Source organism: Mustela putorius, unplaced genomic scaffold (genome assembly GCF_011764305.1).
Source record: "Mustela putorius furo isolate JIRA1106 unplaced genomic scaffold, ASM1176430v1.1 tig00003988_pilon_pilon_pilon, whole genome shotgun sequence".
Taxonomy (NCBI): domain Eukaryota; kingdom Metazoa; phylum Chordata; class Mammalia; order Carnivora; family Mustelidae; genus Mustela; species Mustela putorius.
Window position 1 is genome coordinate 2,729,677 of NW_025422127.1, and position 16,125 is coordinate 2,745,801.

Below are 16,125 nucleotides of genomic sequence, written 5' to 3' on the forward strand. Positions count from 1 at the left end.
AGCAGGGAATCTGCTTGAAGATTCTCTCCCTCTGCACCCCGCCCCCCCTTCATATGTTCTCCCTATCTCACTCTCTCTCAAATGAATAAATAAAGCCTTTTTAAAAAAACATTCAGAGGCTTCTCTTTGCCTCAAAATATTCCACATTCCTTAATATAGCTCTTAAAGTCTACCATAAAATCAGGCTCTCTATATATCCTCTCCAGCTATTCAAAATAATGCTATATCTCCATACATACCATATTCTTTAATACTCCTAGGTCTTCACTCAGGCTACTCTATCAACTTGAACTGCCTTCCTACCCTCACACCACCTCCCCCAACTCTGCTTGCCTACCCATATAGGACTCCTGGTCAGCTATCCCTCCCATTCTCTCAACAGCTACTCAAATTTGGCTCTCTTCTCAAGGCCCCTAAGGTCCCTATTTTAACAACCCTTTTCAATACATCAGGCCCCTAACCCAAAGTATAAGTCTCCTTACAACACAAGGAATAGTCCTTCAAGTTCCTTTGTTCAGATATCAAACATTTGTCCCCACCCCTTTCTTCACCTTTTCCTTCTATCTTAATAAAGAAGGTAACAATTCTACCTCTGTTCTGGATTTCATCTTCTCTACATGCTTCAAAACTTCACTCCATTATGACCACTCTCTATTGTCTTGCTCATTCCCCAAATATATAAATATGATCAAGTCTCTCATCTTAAAAAAACTCTTCCTTGAACCCCACAATCCCTCAGTACTATCCTCTGTCTCCACCTCTTTTTTTTTTTTTAAGATTTTATTTATTTATTTGACAGGGAGATCACAAGTAGGCAGAAAGGCAGGTAGAAAGAGAAGAGGAAGCAGGCTCCCCACTGAGCAGAGAGCCCAACGCGGGGCTCGATCCCAGGACCCTGAGATCATAACCTGAGCCAAAGGCAGAGGTCCAACCCACTGAGCCACCCAGGCGCCCCGTGTCTCCACCTTTTTGTTATGATCTTGAAAAACAGGGCTTGGGGTGCCTGGGTTGCTCAGTGGGTTAAAGCCTCTGCCTTCGGCTCAGGTCATGATCCCAGAGTCCTGGGATCGAGCCCCACATCGGGCTCTCTGCTCAGTAGGGAGCCTGCTTCCTCCTCTCTCTCTCTGCCTGCCTCTCTGCCTACTTGTGATCTCTTGTCTGTCAAATAAATAAATAAAATCTTTTAAAAAAGAAAAGAAAAGAAAAACAGGGCTTATTTGCCTTTATTTTCCTCACCTCCTATTTATTACTCAACCCAATACAATTTGGTCTCCGCCTTCATCACTCCAGTGACCCTACTTTCACTGATGTCACCAATGATCTGAGTGCCAAATCCAATAAGTTCTTTTCTGTCCTTACCACACTTGACCTTTCTACCCCACTTGACATAATTTCCTCCCTCTGCCTTCAAACTCTCTTCTCTAAGGTCCTGTCCACATATTTTATTGGTTGTCCATTTACCTTCCTCACTTCCTCAATTTTCTTCCAAGACTCCACTGCCATTAGTCACAACTTTAACTGTTAGTGTTCTTCAAGGCTCCTTCCTCAGGCTTCAACTTTTCAGTTTCAAAATGAACCTCAGATGACTCAATCCATTACTTCAACTACAGCGTATATACTATTGATTCACAAATGTCTCTCCAGCCTCAAATTCTCTCTCCAATTCCAACCTCATACACCCAACATCCTTTCAGGCATGAAAGTTCCATAGGTACTTCAAATTCAACCAGCCTAGAACCAAACACCTCACCTTTATTTCCAAACACACAACTTTCTTTATTCCCCAACTCATCAATAACATGACCATCCACCCTGGTATGGAATCCAGAAAACCAGGAGTCATCCAAAAGCTCATCCCTCTCAGCACTATTCATTCTCTCTCTCTCTCTTTCTCTCTCACATGAGCGTACACACACACACACACACACCCTCAAATTCTAAGTGGTTCTTCCTGCTAAATTTCTCTTGAATCTGTCCATCCCTGTGACTTGCAGGACCATTTCAGAGCTTACATCTTACTTAGATTATATTGACTGCCCTTAAACTGGACTCCCTGATTCCAGTCTATTTTGCAATCCAGTTCCCAATTTGTCACAAGGGATCTTGGATTTATTTATTTATTTAAAGATTTTGTTCATTTATTTGACAGAGAGAGAGAAATCACAAGTAGGCAGAGAGGCAGGAGGGGGTTGGGAGGGGCGGGAAGCAGGCTCCCCGCTGAGTGGAGAGCCCAATGTGGGGTTCGATCCCAGGACCCTGAGATCATGACCTGAGCCTAAGGCAGAGGCTTAACCCACTGAGCCACCCAGTCACCCTGCAAGTGCCTCAGTCGGTTTAGTATCCGCTTTCAGCTCTGGTCATGATCCCAGGTACCTGGAATGGAGTCCTTCATTGGGCTCCTTGCTCAGCAGGGAGGCTGCTTCTCCCTCATCTTCCCACCCGCCCTGTTCATCCTCTCTCTCTCTCAAATAAATAAAATCTTTAAGAAACAAACAAGCCTGGATTTTTTACTGAGAGAGGAGTGGGGGTGGGCCCATAACCCCCATGTTGTTCAAGGATTAACTGTATTTTTTTGTAATGAATAATAAAACATGAACTCTTTAAGGATAAGGACAATGTCACTTTTTTTTTTTTTAAGTTTCTTTGGCATATAACACAATATCTAACAAATGGGCACTTAATAAAGAGCTGAGTGAATGAATGAGTTGGGTCTTTTCATAAATTTTCTTGATATTAGGAATTTGGAAGCAGTTCTATAAACCTCACTTGAAGATCCCTCTTTCTATTATAAAAATACAGAAGAACAAGAAGCTAAGAGAAGATCTTCTAACAGAGACCCATTCTAGGAAGAAAACATGTAAGTGACACTTTAAACACAGACCAATAATAAACAGATAAGTTTTCTTATTTCTAAGCTAATACTATACGATAGGCTTGCAGTACACCAAAGCAGCCTAAATAAAAGTACTCAATCTGTGTTAAGTGAAAAAAGCTGGGCTGGTAAAGTCAAACAGTGGCAAGTGAGTTCCTATAATTATTTTCTTTTTTCTTCTTTTTTTACCTTCTCCCCTCTCCCTGTAATTCTTTTTTTTTTTTTTTTTTCTTATTTTTAAAGATTTATTTTAGGGGCACCTGAGTGGCTCAGTGGGTTAAGCCTCTGCCTTCAGCTTGGGTCATGATCTCAGGGTCCCATGTCGGGCTCTCTGCTCAGTGGGGAGCCTGCTTCCTCCTCTCTCTCTCTCTCTGCCTGCCTCTGCCTACTTGTGATCTCTGTCAAATAAATGAATAAATTCTTTAAAAAAAAAAAAAAAGATTTTTTTTAGAGAGAAATAAAGAGAAGGAGAGCATAAGGAAGAAGAATAGAGAAAAGCAAACCTGAGCCAAAGGCAAACATACAACCAACTGAGCCAACTGGGTGTCCCCTCTCTGTAATTCCTCCCTGAAAATCTACCATCTTTTCAGGGGGCCTCATTTGGCAGAATGCCTTTACTGTGGGCATTGAGCAAAACACAAGTCAACAATAAAGGATAAGATGAAACAGAACAGAATCTTGTGGCCTAGAACACATGGATCTGAACAGATCCTATGTCTGTTTCCAGCCAGTCCACTAAACTGAAAAGACAACTGCCATTTCCCAACCAAGACACAGAAAAGCAGTTATGAAAGCAATGTTAATTCCAAAGAGAAAAAAGGAAGAAAATAGAGCTCACAGGAATAAAGCAGCATTTTTCAGAGCCAACATTAACTTCAATGCTGTTGTGTTACTTAACAGCACTGGAGAACATTATTTAGAACCTAGTAATTTGATCACGTTTAACACAGACTGTCCTTCTATGAGACAGGCTATACTTGCTGACTGTGGCCACCAAGCTGGTATAAATAGAACTCAGCTACATGGAAAGTGTGCTCAATATCTACAGATACCTCTTTGTCCCTCTTCTGTATTGTTCAGATTTCCTTTTATTATTTTGAGAGAGAGAAAGCATGTTGAGAGCATGAGAAGGGGGGAGGGTCAGAGAGAAAAGGAGGAGCAGACTCCCTGATGAACAAGGAAGCCCAATGTGGGGCTTGATCCCAGGATCCTGGGATCATGTCCTGAGCCAAAGGCAGCACTTAACTGACTGAGCCACCAAGGCACCCCCCTTTCCTGTATTATTAACTAAATATAGGTGAAGTAAAATACTGAAACTAGCTTAAGAATCCATTAAATGGAGCTTCAGTCTCAAGTGTCCATACTTTTTTTTAAGATTTTATTTATTTATTTGAGAGAGTTGAACAGACAGATAGTGAGAGAAAGCATGAGCGGGGAGGAGAGGGAGAAGCAGACTCCCTCAGAGTAGGGAGCCCGACACCTCACTCAATCCCAGGACCGTAAAATCATGACCTGTGCAGAAGGCAGACACTTAACCGAAGTGTCCACTAAATTTTAAATCATCAGATCTATCACAAAGAATTATTGTACCTAACTTTTTAAGAGATACCTCCAAAAATTAAGTTTTCCTCTACCCTAAAAGGAAGCAGACTATCAACTCCATTCTACATACAAAGACAATGATTCAGTCCAATTATTGAGATTAAACTCAGAAAAGCGTCAGAGAACTTTAAACAGGATTAAAAATTCAGAGTTTTAAACAGTGGCTTTGATTTGACTTCTCATAAAGCCTATACAGAAATGAAACAGATTTGTGTTCTTTCAATAGTCCTATCTCGGGGCGCCTGGGTGGCTCAGTGGGTTAAAGCCTCTGCCTTCAGCTCAGGTCATGATCCCAGGGTCCTGGGATGGAGCCCCACATCGCATTGGGCTCTCTGCTCAGCGGGGAGCCTGCTTCCTCCTCTCTCTCTGCCTGCTTCTCTGCCTACTTGTGATAAATAAAAAAGTCCTATCTTGTTGGTCAAATATACATAATTTTTCAGCCATCACAGTCATTCAAAAAGAAAAAAAATATTTCTGCCTTACCATAAAGGAAAAATACTGCAAGCATAAAACCCTATTTTGACTTCATAAACAAAAATACTGACAGGATGGAGAGTAAAACACAAAGATAAATTTTAAACCAAGTAACTCTGAAGGGAAAATAAAAAGATTGGAAAGGGGGTAAGTAATATAAGGCTGAAGATATATGATAATACGAAAGGTAAAACTTTGATGTTACTAGCTAAAAGGGTAAAAATGTAGCTCAGGGTTTCAGTTACTCGTCTTAGAATAGCTCTGGTCCAAATCTAGACTCAAACAATGTTCTCTTGGGAATGGCATTAACGAGGAGAGGCAAAACAACTGGTAACAGCACAATCTAGAACATATACCTCTAGAACATATGCCTCAAATCATCTAGTTTCTTTCTTTCCTTCTCTTCCTTACAGTTAGTAAAGGAATAAGACAAAAATCACATGTTTTAGAGAGCTCTTTTGGCACAAGAGAGATCACGATCCTAGCAAATTTAACTTCAGTGTGAGCAGAAACTCAGAATGGAATACAAAGAGAGAAATATGGTAAGGTAAAGACAAAAGGGAACCCAGCATTATGGAAACTGGTTCAAAACACACAGACAAAATAAGAGCTTTAGGATGCCTTGAAAGGGTTCCAGAACATGATACCCAAACCAGTGAAGGTTTTTGTTTTTGCTGTTTTGGGGAAGAGAGGCATTCAGGGAAAACAATGCTTTAGCCAAGGCAGCAAGGCGAGAGAACAGGGAGGGTGAAAGAACAAGTAATTCATCTATAGCTGATGCCTAAGCCTGAAAGCAAAAGAAAGACAGCAAAATATAAGGCAGATGAGGTTAAAACACTCAGGTTAAAAAAAAAACAAAACAAAAAACAACCTCTGTACTGGGAGCAAACAGAAGACATTAAAAGGTTATAAGCAGCAGAAAATAATAGATTTTAATCTTCTCTCAGCTGAAGGGTACAGAACTAAATGAAAGATTAGGAAAAGCAAGACTAGGACAGGAAGACCAGTTAAAGCCCATCAGTTTCTGGGATGAGAGAGAATGGTCTCCTGAACTAAGAAAGTGGCGACGCTGATGGAGAGAAATGGAAAGATTCAAGACAGACTGAGGAGGTTAAAAGTCTACATAACTTGGGGCACCTGGGTGGCTCAGTGGGTTAAGCCGCTGCCTTCGGCTCAGGTCATTGATCTCAGGGTCCTGGGATCGAGTCCCGCATCGCCTGCTTCTCTCTCTCTCTCTCTGCCTGCCTCTCCATCTACTTGTGATTTCTGTCAAATAAATAAATAAAATCTTTAAAAATAAAAAATAAATAAAAAATTAAAAAGTCTACATAACTTAAAATTACTGGGTGTTAAAGAGTAAGGACTCAAGTCTAACACCGAGGTTTCTTGGCTTATGCACCTGGGTGGTATCATTAACAGGAAAGAACTCCGAGGAAAAAATTTCCATGGTAAAAGTATTTTTGCTTTAGTTATGCTGAATCTAGGAAACTAGGTGGCAATCAAATGGAGATACTGAAGAGACTACTGAAGAAATGAGCCTAGAGCTCAGGCAAGACATCAGAACTGGAGACAGAGACTCACAAGTTGTCAGCTTATAGTAATAGATGCTAAATAAAGCCATCAGGGTCTATGAGACTGACTGCCTGTGTAGAGCAAGGTTTTTCTAAATGTCATCCAAGACAACTGACCAGAGACATCAGAAACACTTGGAATGTTTGCTAAAGTACGAATTCCATCCCAAACCTACTAAACCAAAATTTCTGCAGATAAGACCCAAGAATCCACATTTCATTCATTCAACATATATGTACTGCGTGACTATTCTAGGCCTTAGAAACACAGCAGTTACCAAATAAAAAAGGTCCCTGTTCTCATAGGGCTTAAGTTCTAGGTGTGAAGCAGACTACAGACAAGAAAACAAACAAGATAACTTAAGACAGTGGTAAGTGCTATGGAGATAATAAACAGAAGAATGTGATAAAGCACAAGGGGGAGGTTAATTATTTTGTATAGGTAGTCAGGGTAGGTCTATGAAGGAAGCATCTGAGTCAAGACTTGAAAAATAAGAAGTAAGGCAGGTGAAGATCTGGGAGAATAACATTTCAGGCAGAAGGAATTATAAGTACAAAGGCCTTGGGGCAGAAAAAAGCCACTATGGCTACAGTGTAGTAAGAACAGTTAATTGTAATACAAGTTAGGTTAGAGAGGTTAGCGGGGCCAGATCATGAAGACTTTTGTAAGCCACACTCAACAAATTCTCCAAAGCAGTGTTTACGCCATTAAAGTTTAAGAATGAGAGGGGCGCCTGGGTGGCTCAGTGTGTTGAGCCTCTGCCTTAGGCTCAGGCCATGATCCCAGTGTCCTGGGATCGAGCCCCACATCAGGCTCTCTGCTTGGCGGGGAGCCTGCTTCTCTCTCTCTTTCTGCCTGCCTCTCTGCCTACTTGTGATATATACTCTCTCTCTCTCTCTCTCTGTAAAATAAATAAATAAATCTTTTTTAAAAAAATAAAGTTTAAGAATGAGAGAGAGGCAGAATTCAACTGAAATCTTAAGGAAAACACACACTAAGAAATGAAAAGGAGAAAAGGAGCCAGGAATCCAAGTGGAAAAGAAATTAGTGTCACTGAAACATTTCAATTTCAAGAGAGGGGGGTCAACACAAATGCTGCAAAAAAACTGAATAAAATAAGGATAAAAAGGATGAATAAGGTCTACCATGTTCTTCCCATTGATTTTGATGGCTTCTGGGCCACCTCCACCAACAGCATTAGAAACAGTAAGTGCCCACTCCTTGTGCAGGTATATATTCACCCGCTACCTACCCACATTATTTCCTGGAAGTTATCAGCTGATTACTGTCCTAGATTTTCTTCTTCCCTTTTCCCAAAGAATCACAAGGGAAGAGTTAGTAAAAAGAACAATTTGTGAATATAGGGAAAAATTGTATTTCAAATATATTAATTATTAAATTTCAATTGTCACTGCCTTGATTACTTTCCTCCTAATTCTCTGTTATGAAACTAATAGAAGCTTTCACAAGTCTAATCCAACTAGTTCTCCAAAGGACAAAGAATAACCTAATGCCCATAAGGCTGATCACATGCCAAAACCATGCATAAATTCTTACAACTAACATATGCAACAAAAACACTGCCCCCACAAAAAACCTGAACTATATAACTTGGAAAATTTGGTCATTTAATATAATGTTGACACCACTTTAATTCCAATGAGCTTTTAGGAAAGAGAAAGTACTTTGCAGGTATGAATATGATTTTGATTATTAGTAGTAATAAATACTGCAGCACAAATATTATCAACATAAAATAGGCCAAAAGCAACCACACAAGAAAGATAACAAAGTGGTAAAGCAAACCAGTTAATATACTTAAAACAGTCTATCTGTATTCTGTACATCAGACAAGAACTGCATAGAAGACTAGTATCGACAGGGGCACTTAGGTGCTTCAGCGGCCTGAGCATCTGCCTTAAGCTCAGGTCATGATCCCCGGAAGCCCCGCATTGGGCTCTCTGCTCTGTGGGGAGGCTGCTTCTCCCTCTCCCTCTGCCCTACACTAAGCCCCTGCTCTTGCACTCACTCGCTCTCAAATAAAATCTTTAAAAAAAATTTTTTTTTGTTTTAAAGAAGACTAATAACAAGAGCAAAATTATCTTTAAAAAAATCTAAATAGAATAGGTAGAATAGACAGCTAAATAGCTGACCAAAACTTGACCAGCTTTTCTTCTCCCACTACCGACTCACAATTAATAAATACCAATTAGAAATAAACTGTGTTCGGGGCACCTGGGTGGCTCAGTCATTGGGTGTCTGCCTTTAGCTCAGGTCATGATCTCAGGGTCCTGGGATCGAGCCCCGCATCGGGCTCCCTGCTCTGCGGGAAGCCTGCTTCTCCCTCTGCCACTTCCCCTGCTTGTGTTCCCTCTCTCTCTCTCTGTGTCAAATAAATAAATAAATAAAATCTTAAAAAAAAAAAAAAAACTACGTTCTTTTAAAACCTGCTAATGCTTCATTTATTCTTATATTCTAGCTCTATAGGATAAAGACTTAAGCTGAGATCTTTCAGAACCTTTGATGAAACTATAGTTTTTAACTTGCCTGAAGAAGTTTTTGAGATATTCAATAGGGAAAAAAAAAATAGCTGTACATAGTATTAACAGCTATAGAAAAATGGGAGAATCAGAAAAATAGAAGAATCAGAACATTGGTCTCAGGGAAGAAAGGTTACAGAACACTTAACAAGTTTCACTTTTTTCCCAAAAAAATACCCCCAAATGACGGCAAATTGTTTCCCAGGAAAAACAAAACTCTTTGACAATTTAGAAAACTCAGAGTGTGACAAGTAAGCAAGCAATTAAAAGGAATGAAAGATTTTTGATGCTTTTTTGGTTAACAAACTGAGGAATAGAATAAAATGAGTCCTTAAAAAATACCAGAAGTGTTTTGGAGACATGACTACCTGAGGATTTTGCACCTTTTTTCTCATCTCTCCTGGGGTTCCCAATTGGGTAAGTTCTTTTTTTTTTTTTTTAAAGCAAAGGAAAGTACTCTGGGAAATTAACTTTCAAAATTAGAAAAGTAGAAACAGCTTTCCCAGCATAGGCTCAAACTGAAAAACTCACAAGAGACCCTGAAGAAAAGCAAAAGAATACCTGGATTTAGGAAGCATCCCAGAATCTTTCCTATCATACTTCTCAAGTGAAAATGATGAAATCACACAGACTATTGTAATTAAGAGCTTTTAACATCAATTTTCTTTTTTTTTTTTAGCTTTTTTTATTTATTTGAGAGAGAGCAAGAATGAGAAATAGAGAAAGCATGAGAAGGGGGAAGGTCAGAGGGAGAAGCTGACTCCCTGCCGAGCAGGGAGCCTATGTGGGATTCGATCCCGGGACTCCAGGATCATCACCCGAGCTGAAGGCAGTCGCTTAACCGACTGAGCCACCCAGGCACCCCAATTAACATCAATTTTCTTTTAAGATTTTATTTATTTGAGAGAACAAGCAACCATGGGGGACAGGGAAACACCCATTGAGCAGGGAGCCCAATATGGGGCTCGATCCCAGGACCCTGGGATCATGAGACCCACATCGGGCTAGAGCTGCTCAGTGGGGAGCCTGCTTTCTCCTCTCTCTCTCTCTGCCTGCCTCTCCACCTACTTGTGATCTCTCTCTGTCAAATAAATAAAATCTTTAAAAAAAAAAAAAGAAAGAAATCTTTCCTATCTCTGTTTTCAGAAATAAATTCAAAGCTAGGAAGTAATGGACAAACTTCACTGGAAAGATGGAACACGTGCTAAACTGCTAAATCAGCAACCATGGGGGCACCTAGATGGCTCAGTCAGTTAAGTATCTGCCTTCAGCTCAGGTCATGATCCTGGAGTCTTCTGCTGCCCCTCACCCCACTCATGCTCTCTCTCTCTCTCTCTCTCTTGCTCTTGCTCTTTCTTTCAAATAAATAAATCTTTAGAACGAAAATAAATAAAATAAAACTAGCAATCGTGGTAAGAACAAAAGTTAACCAACCACTAAAAGACTATTAAGCAAAATGTTTTCTACACAGAGAGTAAGGATACAGCTGGAGGAAAATACTGAGGCCATGGTGTATGAAGGTCTCTAAAATTAGACCCACCAACTGTATTCATGCACACACATTCAAGCCATGAGTCCAGTTATTTTTCCTACTTGCAAATTGGGAGCACATTTCACACAAGGACACTCGGAGTCCCTTATCCAAGGAGGCACAGAGAATCCTTAAAAAACAAACAAACAACAGCATACAGTTTCACAAAATTCTCTCCTCCTGAACTTTCTGAAATCATGCAACCAAAAGGCAACACTTTTTTTTTTTTTTTTTTTTTAAAGATTTTATTTATTTATTTATTTGACAGACAGATCACAAGTAGACGGAGAGGCAGGCAGGGAGAGAGAGAGAGGGAAGCAGGCTCCCCGCTGAGCAGAGAGCCCGATGCGGGACTCGATCCCAGGACCTCGAGATCATGACCTGAGCCGAAGGCAGCGGCTTAACCCACTGAGCCACCCAGGCGCCCAAAAGGCAACACTTTTTAATCCCTTCTTCAAAATACGCTTTTTCCTGAAAACTTTCCTTGAGTTCATGAAAAGATCTGGCACAGGAATAAGCACTGCATCATTCAGAAATCATTACCTACACTTTGTAGTAATTTTTGTCAGTATTCAGGTTTATCTATCAGAGGTGAGAATGTGGTTTAAGTATCTCTGGAGCATGAGAAAGACTTCCTAGAAATTGTGAGGAAGGATTTAAAAGGGGACAACAGGAGTGCCTGGGTGGCTCAGTGGGTTAAAGCCTCTGCCTTCTGCTCAGGTCATGATCCCAGAGTCCTGGGATCAAGCCCCACACATGGGGCTCTCTGCTCCTCGGGGAGCCTGCTTCCCCCCGGCACCCCACCTGCCTCTCTGCCTACTTGTGATCTCTGTCTGTCAAATAAATAAATAAAATCTTTAAAAAAAAAAATCTACTCTTAATAAAAAAATAAAAGGGGACAACAGAAGTTTAATAGAAGTATTTATCAATCTACCTATATTACGTCAGAAATTATTCACAAAATAAGAACTACTAATATATCTCTGATTTTGTCACTTCTTTACACTAATATCAGAACCACATCCACTCCAACAGATACAAGATCCCCAATTTTTCCACCCTCCCACAAACTGTTCTCTAATAGCCCTGGCAGCTTTCAATGTCCTGGCAAAGGTTTAACGAAAAACTTAAGGCTTTGCCACCAGCATTTCCACAAAGTGTTAAAACCCCTCTCTCACACCCTTACCTTCCTAAGCTGGAGAACAGTGGCCAGGACTGCCACAAAGAGAAACCTCATCTAGGCGACTCTAGCCAAAAGGCCAACAAAGGTAACAAATGCACCAACCAAGAAATGAGAAAGGAAAAAATAAATGAGGGATAATCCACAGAACTCAGGCAGGCCTGCTCCTTTTTTCCTCAGACTTAATACAGAATTTAGTTGCTAAAAATGCCCCCCCCCAAATGGATGGGGGGGGGGATCAGAAGTTCCCAGAATGAACCACTCCATCATTGTTAGAGAAAGCTATTCTCATAGTTTTTTTAACTCAACTGGCTCCACATGAATGGGGGGGGGGGATATAACCCATACAGCCCACACTGTAAATATTAACATCTTCAGTCTCTGAAAAATTCAAAGGGGAACTAGCCTGTTCAGTGCCTTGGGGCCAAAGAGGTAAGGATGGTAATAGCTGTCTCATCAGGGAAATGAACACACATCAAGGGAAGGGCCTGATGCAGGAGGTAAAAATTCTAGTCACATGAGAGTTTAAAACAATCTTCGTCTAGGACCACCAACACCAAAGATCCCCTGTGCTTCACCCCCCCGCCTTAGAAGTGCTTCTCTTCAATGAACTGAAAGTACAAGACTTCTGTCAAAAAGAGAAATGCAGCAAAAAACGACAGAAAAAGAATCTCAAATTTTTCCAATGAGTACCTCACAAAATCTTAGTGATAATTCATTCCGCACTTACAAGGACAACCAATAATGACCAAAAATTCATAACAAGGAGAAAACTGCTGAGCATCCAATGCATGGCAACTTCTATGCTAAGTGCTGAGGACATAGCAATTAACAAACAAGCCTATTTATTCTCATTAGGCTTACTTTCTAGTGGGGGACACCAAACATAGGTATGTTATAGGTTGCTAAGGGTAAGGAAAAAAATAAAGCAGAAAAGTAGGATAGAGAATTATGTAAAGGGGGGGTTGCGATTTAAATAACCAAGGAAATGTCACTGTTTGAGTGACAGTTGAATAAAGAACTGAAAGAGATGAGGGGACAAAGTTATGCGTTTTTATAATGAAAAAGTAATCCAGGAAGATCTGGGGAGTAAATGCATAGCCCCTGAGGCAGAAGTGAGCCTGGTATGCTCAAGGAAGGGCTAGGAGATCATAGGAGTATGTTGAGGAGGAAAGGGTGTTACAGATCTAGGGCTTTGAAGGCAATTGTAAAGTCTTTGGTTTTTGTTCTGAAAAAGCAAGGAAGCTATTTCCCCTTCAGACTCTTTTCCATTAAAAAATATCAGGCACCCTATTTTTACATACACAAGTTTTTAAAATATTTGCTTTAAATTGTGGTATTGGGGTGCCTGGGTGTCTCAGGCGGTTCAGTGTCTGCCTTTGGCTCAGGTCATGATCTCAGGGTCCTGGGATGGAGACCTGCAATGCATGAGCCCCGCAGTGGATCAGGCTCCCTACTCAATGGGGATTGCTGCTTTTCTCTCTCTCCCTCTGCTCCTCCCCCTGGCTCATGCTCTCTCTCTCCCTAAATAAATAAATAAAATCTTTAAAATAAATAAATTATAGAGATCTACAATATAGATCCACAGTAGATGCAAAGACAGCTGGAACTGCAACTCTGAAATTTAACTTTTGCTGACAGTTCATCAGACATTTCACAAAGATTCTCTGTCCTCTCAACCCTATGGTAAACAGCAATGGGGGAAGAAAAATACAACTATAAAGTGAACCTAATTAACCTAACCTACCACCTGGCACCCTATTTAAGTCATTTTTATCTTGAAGCTTCCACAAAGGGGGAAAAAGGAAATATTGGAGAAAGGAAATGGGGGAGGCAGGGAGCATGAGAATAAAGAGGAGCCACTAACAACTAATTCAAGTGCCAATTTGACTATCCAAAAATACAATAAAATGCTAGGAATGGGGGGCGCCTGGGTGGCTCAGTGGGTTAAGCCGCTGCCTTCGGCTCAGGTCATGATCTCGGGGTCCCGGGATCGAGTCCCGCATCGGGCTCTCTGCTTGGCAGGGAGCCTGCTTCCCTCTCTCTCTCTCTGCCTGCCTCTCCATCTACTTGTGATTTCTCTCTGTCAAATAAATAAACAAAATCTTTTAAAAAAAAAAAACTGTTAAAAAAAAAATGCTAGGAATGTGTAATATTCCAGAAGTAGAACCCGTCACCTCCTTCTTCCCCAGTCTCCATGTGACCACCAACATCAGACAGAACTCAGGCTTCTCTATTTCAGTTAAGTCTATTTGAAAAAGATTTATACAAGAACATTCATCCAACTGGGATCTGAATTTAAATTTTCCCACACCAACAAAACACGACTGGGAAAGCGATCTGAACACCCACGCTTATAACAGCATTACTGTCGTTGGCAAAGACAGGAAAACAACCTAAATGTCCATAGATGAATGAATGGATAAAGTTGTGGGGTGTGTGTGTGTGTGTGTGTGTGTATACATATAAAACACACATATAATGGAATATTAGTCAGCAATAAAAAAGGAGGAAATTCTACCATTTGTGACAACATGGATAGGCCTGGAAGGCATGTAAGTCAGAGAAAGACAAACAGTATACAATATCACTTATGTGTGGCATCTAAATAAACAAATGAAAAATCAAACACCATGCTCATAGAAAAAGAGATCAGACTTGTCCTTACCAGAGGCAGAGGGTAAGGTAAGGGGGAACTGCAGGAAGGTGGACAAAAGGCACAAATTTTGTTATAAGTAAGTAGGAGGGATGTAATGTACAACATGATGACTATGGGTTGCCACTGCTATGTGATTTATAGGAAAGTTGATAGAATAAATCCTGAGTTCTCATCACACAGACATTTTTTTCTTTCCTGTTTTTTTCTTTTTGTTTCTATACAAGAACGATGGATATTAGCTGAACCTATTTCAACAATCATTTTACAAAATATGTAAATCAAACCATCACGCTGTGTGCCTGAAACATAAACAGTAATGTATGCCAACTACTTCTCAATAAACCTGGAAAACATGTGTCATCATTATCCAAGAACAATTCACTGAGTGAACGAATAATTATTCTGCGGAGTCACCAAAATAAGTAAGAGTTTTAAGAGGCTCAAGTGTGAGTTATGAGCCTAATGTAGGCCCAACTTTTAAGCTCCAGAAACATCTCCCTGTATGTTCCAACTCGGATCCCAGCACGACTTGAAACGCTTCAACACGTTTCCCTCCGTTTTTCCAGGACTCCAAGGTAAACGGAAACCCAAGAAACACATGGAGCTAGTCACCCCCAAGCACTACAAGAGCTCAACAGTTCTTAGGTCCCACCACACAGGCCACAGGTGGCGCCAGCCCCCCCGCCCTCTGTCCCGTGCCCCCACTCCCCCGCTTCTCGCCTGCGCTCCCCGCACACACTCGGGGCGTCTCGGGCCTCGGGGCCGTCCTTCACGGTGGGTTCCGGCCCTGACCCACTATCCCCAGGCCCGGGTAGCTCCAGCGCGAGGAACCCGGGTCTGGGGGCCGCCGCCCGCCAGCCCGCGCGGCCGCCACGCCCCCTGCCCACGGGCCTCCCGCGCCGCCCGCCCCCTTGGCCGGGAGGTGGCCTCACCTAACGCGGGCCGTAGCCGGGACGGCGCCCGCGTCTCCGCCCGCCGCCCGGGCCCACGGCCGCTCGGCTACGGCTCGGCCCCGACGGCCGGCGGCGGCGCGCTTCTGGGGGCGGGCTCTTCTCGGCGGGGGTTTCCCCCGGACCTAGGCGGGGGAGCAGGGGGGACTGGGGCGGGGGAGGGGAAAGGGGCTTGGGAAGGAAGGGGGAGAGGGGGAAAAAAGGGGGGAACCAAACCCGGAAAGGGAGAAAAGGGGGGAGGGGGAAAATCAGAAGGGGAAGAAAGGCCCTGAGTCCGCCCCCCGCTGCGGCCTGCGCGCTACGTCACCACGTCCGGCGTAGTCGTCAGCGCGTCCTGCGCCCCGCGCGTCTCTGCTTCCTCTGTGTCTCTCGGCTGCTGCAGACGCCCCCTATCTAGGCACGCACTCGCTCCGACTACCCACACGTTCTCCTCTCCCGCGCACTTGCACGGACCACCACACTCTATATGTCTCGCTCCCTCTGTCGCTCCCTCCGCGTTACCTGTGCCTCAAGCCAGCAACCCTGATCCACTGCGATCCCCTCAGTCCCCCTTAAGTCCATCAGGCCTGTAAGAGTCACCCAAGATTTAAACATAATACTAATTACTATAGAGTAATTTCAGTTTACAGAGCACTTTCAAAATAGCCTTACACGCAGGACGGTAACTCCTGTAATAAATATTTGTAGTATAATTGGACAAAGATCATGTGGTAGGTGGATGTCCATTTTTCCAGATGTAAAAATT

The 16,125-nt window shown here is 42.2% G+C and overlaps 1 protein-coding gene across 25 annotated transcripts in view; it reads right to left on the reverse strand.

Annotated features, from left to right (window-relative positions):
• Positions 1-15,654, reverse strand: part of R3HDM2 (R3H domain containing 2) — a 165,340-nt gene extending 149,686 nt beyond the window's left edge. For 4 of the 25 annotated variants that reach the window (XM_045071654.1, XM_045071658.1, XM_045071650.1 and 1 more), the window contains exon 1: positions 15,368-15,652. The gene's annotated coding sequence lies outside the window, so the exon portion shown is untranslated. Of the gene's footprint in view, positions 1-15,362 lie in introns of all 25 variants that reach the window. The other 21 variants (XM_045071649.1, XM_045071648.1, XM_045071646.1 and 18 more) reach the window with 13 other exon arrangements.
• Positions 15,655-16,125: the final 471 nt, after the last annotated feature.